The sequence below is a fragment of the Carlito syrichta genome, unplaced genomic scaffold (assembly GCF_000164805.1).
Source record: "Carlito syrichta isolate Samal-C Ts95f unplaced genomic scaffold, Tarsius_syrichta-2.0.1 Scaffold308869, whole genome shotgun sequence".
Lineage (NCBI taxonomy): Eukaryota > Metazoa > Chordata > Mammalia > Primates > Tarsiidae > Carlito > Carlito syrichta.
The window spans coordinates 53,373-64,965 of record NW_007252965.1 but is presented as its reverse complement, the minus strand read 5'-3'; the positions used below and the strand labels follow the sequence as shown (position 1 = coordinate 64,965).

The window sequence follows — 11,593 nt, the reverse complement described above, 5'->3', positions numbered from 1 at the left end:
GTCTCGAACCCGCAGGCTCAGGCAATCCACTCACCTCAGCCTCCCAAAGGTGCGGAGGTTTTACTATTAAAAGGTGAAAGTTGGGCAGACTCAATGGCTCAGCCTATAATCCCAGCACTTTGGGAGGCCGAGGGGAGTGAACTGCCCGAGCCCGCAGGTTCAAGACCAGCCTAGGCAACTTGGCGAGACCTCACCTCTACAATAAATCAAAAACTAGCTGGGCATGAAAGCGCATGCCTGTAGTTTGGCTACTTGGAAGGCTGAGGTGGAAGGATTGCGGGGCCCAGTAGGTCAACGCTGGAGTGACCATGAGTGTGCCACTGCACTCCAGCCTGGGTGACAGAATGAGACTCCAACTCAGGAAGAAAAAAAAAAAGAAAGGTGAAAGTTGAAACACTCATACAGAGAATACCAATGATAACTTAGAACAAGAAGCAGCATAAAAGAGGTAACATCCGCCCAAAATATGAAGACGTTTACCATCCATTTTATAGGTATTCTTTACTCCTGACCCTATCTAATTACTTGTGGTCTTAAGCTATTCATTTATAAGTTGGCTAAAGTAACCAGTAAATACTCCTTTGGGACATATCATTTGTAATACTGATTTATTGGGCTGCTGCCTCTGAGTATAGGTCTGACCCTGAGCTTATAATTAGGCTGCATAATGTGGAAACAGAATGATGGTTCACATCTTGCTTTATGAAATGATATGAACATATAAAATGATATGGTTTCATTTAATAAATTGAAAATGTTGGTTTTCCCTTTGTAGTTTTAAAATACTACTTTTTTAGCATCACCATAACATATCCAAAAAGAGTGGTAGTTATGGTTCTACAAACAACCTAGGAAACAGATGCCATGCTTGATTGTATATATACGTATTATTTTCCATTTATCCACAAATTCAACTTATAGTTACTGCCTCCTAACTGGGAGCACAATGATTACCCATACAAATATGTTATCTTAACCTCTTGCAGCTTAAAGTCTGGAGGACAGAAGAGACAAGTAAACAGTCAGTTACAATGTATGCACATAAATATAAAGGAAAGTATAAACTTCATAGTTTTAAAGTTACATTTCACTTTTTTCTTCCAAATCCTATGGAATACTATTCTCACATACTGTTTCCATCCTTTACTATGAAACAAGTCTGGCTCACAATTTGTTGTCACAGACTTAACCAGAAGAAAGGTCTGACCTAGTCATGGGATGCCATGTTCACAGTGAATGCTCAATATCCACTTTGAGTATTCAATAATAATTAACTATTAATGAAAAGTCACAAGTTACTAACACAAAATATGAGACTGTATTTCAGCCTCCTAAACAATGAATTGCTCGAGTCTCAGTCATAAACGAAAAACCGAAACTATAAGATTTGGTCATGGGGCAACCCCTTCGGGTCCTCCCAACGTGGGAGCTTTTATGTCTTTTCCAAAAATCCTATTTAAAAAAAACAATAGATTTGACCATTGACTGCTAAGAATTCAGCATGAAGGTAGAATTAGATAAGTGTGTAAAAATATAAGTAGAAAGATGGAAAAAAAGATGAAAACATCTAAATACCCAAAAATAGAATAGTGGCTGTATTAAATAGGGTTTGCCCATACAACAGAATACTATATAGTCATTAGAAATTACATTACATAGAAAAATGACTGTGAGCTGCGCTCAGTGGCTCAGCCTGTAATCCCGTGCTTTGGGAGGCTGAGGTGTGCTGGACTGCCTGAGCCTGTGGGTTCAAGACTCATCTGGGCAACTTGGCAAGACCTCATCTCTACAATAAATCAAAAAATCAGCCGGGCACGGTAGCGCGTGCCTATAATTCCAGTTACTCGGAAGGCTGAGGCGGAAGGATTGCCGGAGCCCAGGAGGTCAAGGCTGCAGTGGCCGGGAGCGGCCACTGCACTCCAGTTTGGGTGACAGAGTGAGACTCCAACTCAAAAAAAAAGAAAAAGAAATGGCTGTGATAATTGGGAAAATAAAGCAAAATTTTTTTTTAAGTCTCCTAAGTAGTACAATCCCATTTAGAAGAAAAATAAAAGTCTAACTAGATGTGTATATGTGAATGTACACAGAAAAAAATATTAAAATTAAACATCAAAACATTAACAATGGTTATCTTTCAGATGGTTCTTATTCAAGTCCAAAAATTCCTGTGTTGTCTGAAAGTTTCTATAAAAAACATATTGGATTGCCTGAGCCCGTGGGTTCAAGATCAGCCTGGGGAACTTGGCGAGACCTCATCTCTACAATAAATTAAAAATTAGCCAGGCATGGTAGCACATGTCTGTAGTTTTAGTTACTTGGAAGGCTGAGATGGAAGGATCACCTGAGCCCAGCAGGTTGACACTGGGGTGAAGGTGAGCGTGCCACTGCACTCCAACCTGAGCGATGGAGTGAGACGCCAACTCCAAACAAAAAAAAAAACAACAACTGCATATTACTTTTACATCAGGAAAAATAAGAGTGATTTTCACTTAGAAAAAAAATATCTTCTCACCTACCAGTGACAACAGAACTTGGTTATCTATATCCAGTAGTATATAAGCAGCTTTACAATCAGATCATACATAGTTTGTGATACTAGAATTGAATTAGAAAGAGGTAGTATGGTTACACACTCAGGCTCGGGAGTCAAACAGAACTGGATTACTCATCTGTTTACAGTTAGCTCTATACTATGTTTTCTAGGTTTTGGTTCCTTATCTGTAAAACAAGAAGGATACCAGCAACTACCTCATAAAATTGTTGTGACCAGTAAGTAAGATTATATATAGCATTTAGAATAATGTCCCAGCTTATAGTAAACCCATATACAGGGGTGCCAAAAAAAAGTACACACATTGTAAGAGGTGTTATTTATGTATTAGTTTTTGAAGTTGAATTAAATTATGGTGGCAATGTGTAGTATGACTTTCACTTAATCATGCTTCCACCTTCTTCTTTGACTGCCCTGTCTATCCCATGGTGACACTAGCACTCATTTTATTAACACCATCTTTTGAGCAAATGTCATACTCTAAATGTGTATACAATTTTTTTGGCACTCCATTTATATCTAGGTATATGTGAATATATGTACATATATAAACATATATAATAATGTTAAAAATTAGTTCTTATATGATTCCTTAAGATTAATATTGGATGAACTAAGCACTCCAATACGTTTTCTATCTCCTAAACATAATTATTCCTCATTTAAAATAATTGTCTCAGTGCCTATGTCACTGAAGTAGCAAATTTTTAATTTTTATTTTTTTAGAGATGGGGTCTCGCCACATTGCCCAGACTGTACTCTAACTCCTGAGTTCAAGCAATCCTCCCATCTCAGCCCCCCAAGTAGCTGGGACTACAGATGTGTGCCACACACCCAGTAAGCAACAAATTCTTTTTCCATTGTTTCAGAAGATGTTCAACGAGGGAAAAAAATTACTCTTACAGAGGCAGATAAAGTGAAAAGTAAAAATCTCTCTCTTTCCTTACTTTCCTCCCCAAGTCCACATCTTCCTTTCAAAAGGAAGAGAGAAAATACAGGAGAAAACAATCATCTGCCAATTATTTCCTATCTCCTGCCATCCTTGGTCAGTTTGCCTCCTGAATTTCTGGGCTGGCTACCTAATCCCACCAAGCAGTGACTGAGGATGGAGTTTTCGCCACACCTCAGCCCCATCACCTGAGCCTGAAAGCAGCAGAAATCAAAGCTTCCAGGAGTCTGGTAGAACAGGAGGTCCTACTGAAGTTGGTCCTCATACCAAAGAAGGCTAAGTGGGCAGCTGGATTAAGGAGGTAAAAACCAGTATCCTAGAAGATTGCTGTCAATTTACACTCCACTAAAAGATGCATGACTGTACTTATTTTCTCACGCTCCAACAAAAGTCTTCTAATACAATCTGTCAGATGAGAAGTAGTTTACACTGTTTTATTTTATGTTTCTTGATATTTAGTGAGAATGAACATCTTTCTGTTTACTGGCATTTGTTATTTCTTTTTTTTTGAGTCAGAGTCTCACTCTGTCACCCAGGCAGGAGTGCAGTGGCACACCCACGGCCACTGCAGACTCAACCTGCTGGGCTCAGGCTATCCTTCCACTTCAGTCTTCCAAATAGCTAGGACTACGGGTGCACACCACCACGCCTGGCTAATTTTTTATTTATTTACTTATTGTAGAGATCAGGTCTCGCCAAGTTGCCCAGGCTGGTCTCGAACCCATGGGCTCAGGTAATCCTCTTGCCTCAGCCTCCCAAAGTGCTGGGATTACAGGCTTGAGCCACCACGCCTGGCAGCATTTGTTACTTCTTAGGGTGGCTCATTTTTATAAACTTTGGGTATAATTTCTCATCCTTCCATTATGAGTTTATAATTAAATTACAAGATTCTGTGACTCTCAGCTCTGCTCTATTTTCAAAATTATTTCAGGTTATCTATGTATCAGATATGTAAGGTTATCATTTAGGTTGAGATTAGTACCATAAGATCATTGGTGGTTATTCTTTCCATAGATATAACATAGAGGAGGACAAGGTAAAAACATGACTGCCTCATCGCTAGTTGACATCATTACATTTTGCAGGGTCAAGGAAACTTTGGCATGTAAAAGAAAATTTTATTTCCACCAGTTTTCCATATATCCTCAACCTGTGGTCAGAATGCTTCAGTATCAAACAGAACAACAGCACCTATGTGCCATCATCTCTGTCTATAAGCCATCCAAGCTGAACCACCAGTGTCTACTCAAATTTCTTCTATCACTCTAGGTAGGGTTTGGACCATAATAGTAGCCATGTTTAATAATATAGGGACTTTTCCTATACAAAGACAAACACTGAGAAATTAGGACCCAAATTTGTGATAACATCTTCTCTTTTTGCTCTTAGGTTCTTTTTTCCTTTCAAGAGTAACCCTGATTTTTTTTTTTTTTTAGATTTGACTTCTACAATGTACTCAAGGGTCAACCCATCACCTACCTACTCTCTCTTTTCACTCTGCCATACTCTAAGAATTGAAAGTTCAACAAATATACAGTAGCTTGGAAAGCAAAACTGTAAAGCTAGTAATATTTTTGGTCTCAAATTAGAAATTCTGTCAAATACCTAAAAGTCTTACTTCACATGCTTTGTAAAGTACACAAAACGGCACTGCCTCCAGAAGAGGAATACTTCACAGTGAGCCTGAAAACAATAGCATGTTCTGACAGTGCTTTAAATCCAAGCCTTCAAGTATATTTTCAAAAAAATAAATGTATTTATTTTCAACTTGGTTAATGAAATCCAATTCAAGCAGCTGACAGATTCAATACATATGAAGAAAACGACTTTCCAACTCTAAATTAGAAAAATATGAGTTAGACTTAACTAAATCAGTCCCATAAGAACCAAGGGTTGCTATAGAACAGTCACACGAGAGAAATGCGTTAATTTTTCCCTCTGAATAATTCCTCTATAATTTCAACCTGATCATTTATTCACCACAGCCTACCATATGCCTTAGTGAGTTATCATTCACTAATATCCCCAGCAACACTAACATTGCACTCCATTTATTTTTGAGGTATATTAATAAAATTCTTGTCAGTTAAGTATTATATTTGATATCATAAAAATAATGTATATTTGCATTGTACTCTACAGTTTACAAACTGTTTTCTACATATATAATCTCAATGAGTTATAATCTTCCTTCACAACTCTAAAACATAGCAGTACACTACAAATCTCCAAATGCAAATCATGTCAAACACAATAAGATTTTAACGATAAAAGACAAACAGATATATAAAGAAATTAATCTATTGTTTCCTTCTTACCTTACTGCAAAACAATTCCATATTAACAATGTTAGCTCATTTTTCCAATTTAAGCTTTTTAAAAATGCATTCTAAATTTGTATTGTATTTCAATCAATTGCCTAAGCTGAGACTACAGTATCATGAATAAAGCATCTGATCATAAATTTCTCAAAAGACATAAAATCAAAGACACCCAACACCTACAAATTAAATGGAAAAAAATACATGAACAATGAAAACAAGTTATATGAAATTCCTGTTGATTAGTTAGTTAGCCAGTCTCTCTATTCTGAATAGACTTAGTTTTTACTCTCTCACTGGTATTAATATTACAATCATGTACCAAAATCATCTTGGTCTAGTCTTTTCATTTTATATTTTCTTATAAATTATGGAGTTATGGGAAAAAAGTCAATCACCTTTCAGATGACTGACTGCAAAAGCACTACTTAGAATAGCAATGATCTGAGTTAGTTAAATACAAGACGTTGCATGAAATGAGGGCTATCTGTAAAACAGTACACATTTAAACTAGGATATATATTATGACATTTCAAATAGTACCCAGAGATCTCAAGCCTCCCATGATTCTATATGCACACAACCGACAAGGAACTCCAGAATACAGAAAAAAAATTTTAAATGCCTAGAAAAGACAACAACATAGTTTTTCCGATTTTCATACAAGTGCTGTATCCACATCTCATCAAACCAGGTATTAACAGGTAACTTTGCTTGTGCTCACATAAAGTTTTTTTTTTTTTTAAATAAAGTTAAGTTGAATTGATTTTTAAAGCATAGGATTAAAATGGTATTAAAATCAAATATCAGTCAGGTGTTGTCACACCTATAATCTTTGGGAGACTTTGGGAGACCAAGATGGGAAGATTGCTTGAGGCCGGGAGTTTGAGACCAGGATGGACAACATAGTGAGATCTCATCTCTTTAAAAAAAACTTAAAAATAAAAATAATTAGCTAGGCATTGTAGTGTACGCCTGTAATTCCAGCTACTCGGGAGGCTCAGGATCTTCTGAGACCAGGAGTTTGAACCTGCAGAGAGTTATAATTGCATTACTGCATTCCAGTCTAGTTGAGAGGGAGACCTTAACTAAAAAAAAAAAAAAAAAAAAAAGCTACTGTGTAAAGATGGGCAAAAATACTTAGCTACTCAACTTTTTGTTAAAATAAATCCATTTCTTAATAGAAGTAAGTTTTCAAGAGTTTCAGAATTTTTTACGTTAACCTGTGAATAGAACTTAAATAGAAATTTGCAAGTTAAGAATTTGTCTAGGCCGGGCTTGGTGGCTCAGCCTATAATCCCAGCACTTTGGGAGGCTGAGACCAGTGGACTGCCTGAGCACAAGGGTTCAAGACCAGTCCAGGCAACTTAGCGAGACCTCGTCTCTACTAAATATCAAAAAATTACCCAGCGTGCCTACAGTTCCAGCTACTTGGAAGGCTGAAGCAGAAGGATCACCGAAGCCCAGCAGGTTGAGGTTGCATGAGCGTGCCACTGCACTTCCAACCTGGGTGACAGAGCAAGACTCCAACTCAAAAAAAAAAAAAAAAAGAATTTGTCTATTTTCCAATTAATATTTCCTTGTTCCTAAATGATACAAATAATTGAAATTTTTTTTTCTTTTTTTTGACTTGGAGTCTCACTCTGTCGCCCAGACTGGAGTGCAGTGGCCGCTCCGGGCCACCGCAGCCTCGACCTGCTGGGTTCCGGCGATTCTTCCGCCTCAGCCTTCCAAGTAGCCAGAATTACAGGCATGTGCTACCACGCCCGGCTGATTTTTTGATTTATTGTAGAGATGAGGTCTCGCTGCCCAGATGGGTCTCGAACCCACGGCCTCAGGCAATCCACTCACCTCAGCCTCCCAAAGGCGTGGGATTACAGGCTGAGCCACCGAGCCTGGCTATAATTGAAATTTTATCTGTCAACCTGAAAAGGAGATAATTGGTCTTCACTCTTTTCCAGTAGGCATAAGGTAATACATTTAAAAACTGCAAATTTTATTTAAGCATAAAAATGATCAAACAAAAAAAAACAAGTATACTTTGTATAGGAAATTATTCAAGATACATGACCTGCTGTCTCGGCAGATATTTATACCAATGTGTTTCCTCTAAAAACTCACCCTCTCACATGCATGTACACATATTTGTAAACACAGAAAAATGTTTACACCTGTAATTACTAAAGATATGTAATTAATTATATTATTTCTGATGTGTTGAAATTTTCAGCATATATATACACAATACACAAAGGACAAGGCCTGACCCCAAGTGTTCCAAAATACCTTTGCTCTATCTTGGCCAGTCCCACTGAAGTGCCAAACCCTTTCTTTAAGTTAAGATATCCAGCCGGGCTAAATGGCTCAGCCTGTAATCCCAGCACTTTGGGAGGCCGAGGCAAGTGGATTGTCTGAGCCCAGGTTCAAGACCAGCCTGGGCAACTTGACGAAACCTCATCTCTACAACAATTAAAAACAAAAAATTAGCCGGGCACGGTACCACATGCCCGTAGTTCCAGCTACTTAGAAGACTGAGGCGGAAGAATTGCCAGAGCCCAGTGGGTCGACACTGGGGTGGCCATGAGTGGACCACTGCATTCCAGCCTGGGCGATGGAGTTAGACTCTGACTCAAAAAAGATAGCCTCTGCTAGGCACATGTGGGTTCCAAATATGTTAACTCTTACTCAGAGTGGATTGATATGTTTAGGTGACACCTGGCAAAAAACTAGACTATGAGCTGGGCTCAGTGGCTCAGCCTGTAATCCCGTGCTTTGGGAGTCTAAAATGAGTGGATTGCCTGAGCCTGCGGGTTCGAGACCCACCTGGGCAACTTGGTGAGACCTCATCTCTACAATAAATCAAAAAATTAGTTGGGCGTGGTAGCGCGAGCCTGTAGTTCCAGCTACTCAGAAGGCTGAGGCAGAAGGATCGCTGTAGCCCAGCAGGTTGAGGCTGCAGTGGCCAGGAGTGGCCACTGCACTCCAGTCTGGGCGACAGAGTGAGACTCCAACTCAAAAAAAACACAAAAAACTAGACTATGAAAGAATAATGCACACTTGACTGATAAACAAGAATGACAGTATCAGGAGACAATAGTATTATGACTTAGGGCAGACTCAGCTAAAACACCCCAACAGGCATCCGGGGAAACTCTGATAAAAGCCAAAGGAGGTTAGTTGTTGGTCTAAAAAGAAATTTCCCCAATATAAACTTCCACCTCAAAGGTGAGGTGTGTGTGTGTGCATGCGTATATAACCAATATTTGTAAAAAAAAAAATCATTAAATCTTCTAACTCAATTTTTTTAAGTCAGACTAATGATACAGTAATTGAATTGGATGATTTCACGATTTTACACTGATCAGCAGAAATGCTAGCAGAAGAAGCTGAGTAATTTGGTACCTTGAGTTTACTGGGAAAATCACATTCCAAAGTACTTTAATTCTTTAAAAATTTCAGAAGATGACATATAATTAATCATTATTATAACAAGATTTCAGCGAGAATACAGCACTAGTTTATGCTAAGTAATGTAGCTTAAAAAGGCTCAATAAATCTTAGCTGAACTGAATCTCAAAGGACAAATTAACCCCCAGTTTTACAATACAAATAGATATAAAAACAAAACCTATATAGACTACATTACTTGGAATACTAAAGAACAAGAATATAGAATAATCTTATAGAATAAAACATTTATAAAATATGATCCACAGACTATAAAAATTAATATGCACAAAGAGCACAAAAGTTTAAATAGTGGTAAAGATTATTTAATCAGCTATTGTACAAATACTAGACATTTTAAATATTCAGCCTCTCAATATACAAAACTTTTGCACATGAACCAAATTTGGCAGGGGTAAAGGGGAGGGCATGGGGAGACAAATCAACCTCAACACGTATCCATCTAGGTTTATAATACAAAATTTTAACATCCCCAAATGTGAAGGGAGATAGATTAAATTGTCCAAGCATTTTTTAAAATTTAAGCAATACAGATAGGATTCATTGGAATGCAATGTTAATAACATGCAGACAACTTTTCTATTTTTTTTTTTTTTTGAGTTGGAGTTTCACTCTGTCGCCCAGACTGGAGTGCAGTGGCTGCTCCCGGCCACCGCAGCCTCGACCTGTTGGGCTCCGGCGATCCTTCTGCCTCAGCCTTCCAAGTAGCTGGAACTACAGGCTCGCACTACCACGCCCGACTAATTTTTTGATTTATTGTAGAGATGAGGTCTCGCCAAATTGCCCAGGCGGGTCCCGAACCCGCAGGCTCAGGCAATCCACTCACCTCAGCCTCCCAAAGGCGCAGGATTACAGGCTGAGTCACCGAGCCCGGCTCAACTTTTCTATTTTTCAGGGTTTCTTTTCTTTTTTTTTTGAGTTGGAATCTCACTCACGGCAGCCCCGACCTGTTGGGCTCAAGTGATCCTACCGCCCCAGCCTTCCAAGTAGCTGGAACCACAGGCATGTGCCATCACACCCAGCTAATTTTTTGACTTATTGTAGAGACGAGGTCTTGCCATATTGCTTAGGCTGGTCTCAAACTCCTGAGCTCAGGCAATCCTCTTGCCTCCGCCTCCCAAAGTGCTGGGATTACAGGCTTGAGCCACCATGTCCAGCCTCAGGTTTTTATGTATCTAATTTCTTGTTAACACTATCAAACTCCCTTTGCTATAGTTATTAATATTGAAAGTTACATAATAGGTAGTATGAGAGTAAACATACACATATACATGTACACACACACACACAAATTAACAAATCACTACCACTGCCAAAATAGAAGTTCTAGGTTAACTTGATCAAAATATTTCTTACAACATTTTACTTGTATTAAAAAGTTAAGTAATGGCCATATTAATATCTGTTTATATATATGGGTGTGTGTGTTTATATATGTGTATATATTCATATATAAATATACACACATAAATCCATAGTCATTCTTATACATAATAGGGTTAAAATTATGAAATTATAGTATTCATTCCATGTTGAGATTTCACCTCCCCGTAAATTCCAAATATTTCCAGAGTATAAATTATTACTGAAAACATTATAGAGACTATAATTTCAGAATAAAGGATAAACAGAAAGACCATCTTTCTATTATTTCATAATTTTCAATATATTAATAATTATGCCAATATTTACTTATGCCCAGTGATAAATACAAGAAGAAATAACAGTATGCTGTGAAGGTAGTATACAAAGTTATAAAGACATCTTGAAACATACCTGGAGTATACTTCTCTTTATAAAGTTATAAAATGAGAGGTCCACTATACTAGCTTAAACACAGTTGAAATTTATACTTGCTTTTTAAAGCAGTCCTAGAAAAGAGCATCCAAATCCAAATGTCTGATATTTAAATAAAAAGAACATAAAACACAATATAAACCTGAAAAGCTAAAAAGTCTTCTAAAATGTATTAACAAGGTAATGTGGAGAAAATAATGCTGGTATCCAAGTTAGGCAAGCCTAAGTCTGAGATTCTGCTTCAGTACATCATAGCTGCGGGCTAGGTTACTCAACTTCTTTTTTTTTTTTTTTCTTTTTTTTTTTGAGTTGGAGTTCACTCCTTCGCCCAGGCTGGGGTACAGTGGCATGCACACTCACAGTCACCCCAGCGTTGACCTGCTAGGGTCCACCAATCCTTCCACCTCAGCCTTCCAAGTAGCTGGAACTACAGCCGAGCGCTACCATGCCCGGCTATTTTTTATTTTATTGTAGAGACGAGGTCTCGCCAAGTTGCCCAGGCTGGTC

The 11,593-nt window shown here is 38.1% G+C and overlaps 1 protein-coding gene across 2 annotated transcripts in view; it reads right to left on the bottom strand.

Annotated features, from left to right (window-relative positions):
* ACBD6 (acyl-CoA binding domain containing 6) overlaps positions 1-11,593 on the bottom strand; it is a 206,533-nt gene that overhangs the window by 157,769 nt on the left and 37,171 nt on the right. The gene's annotated exons all lie outside the window — the stretch shown is intronic.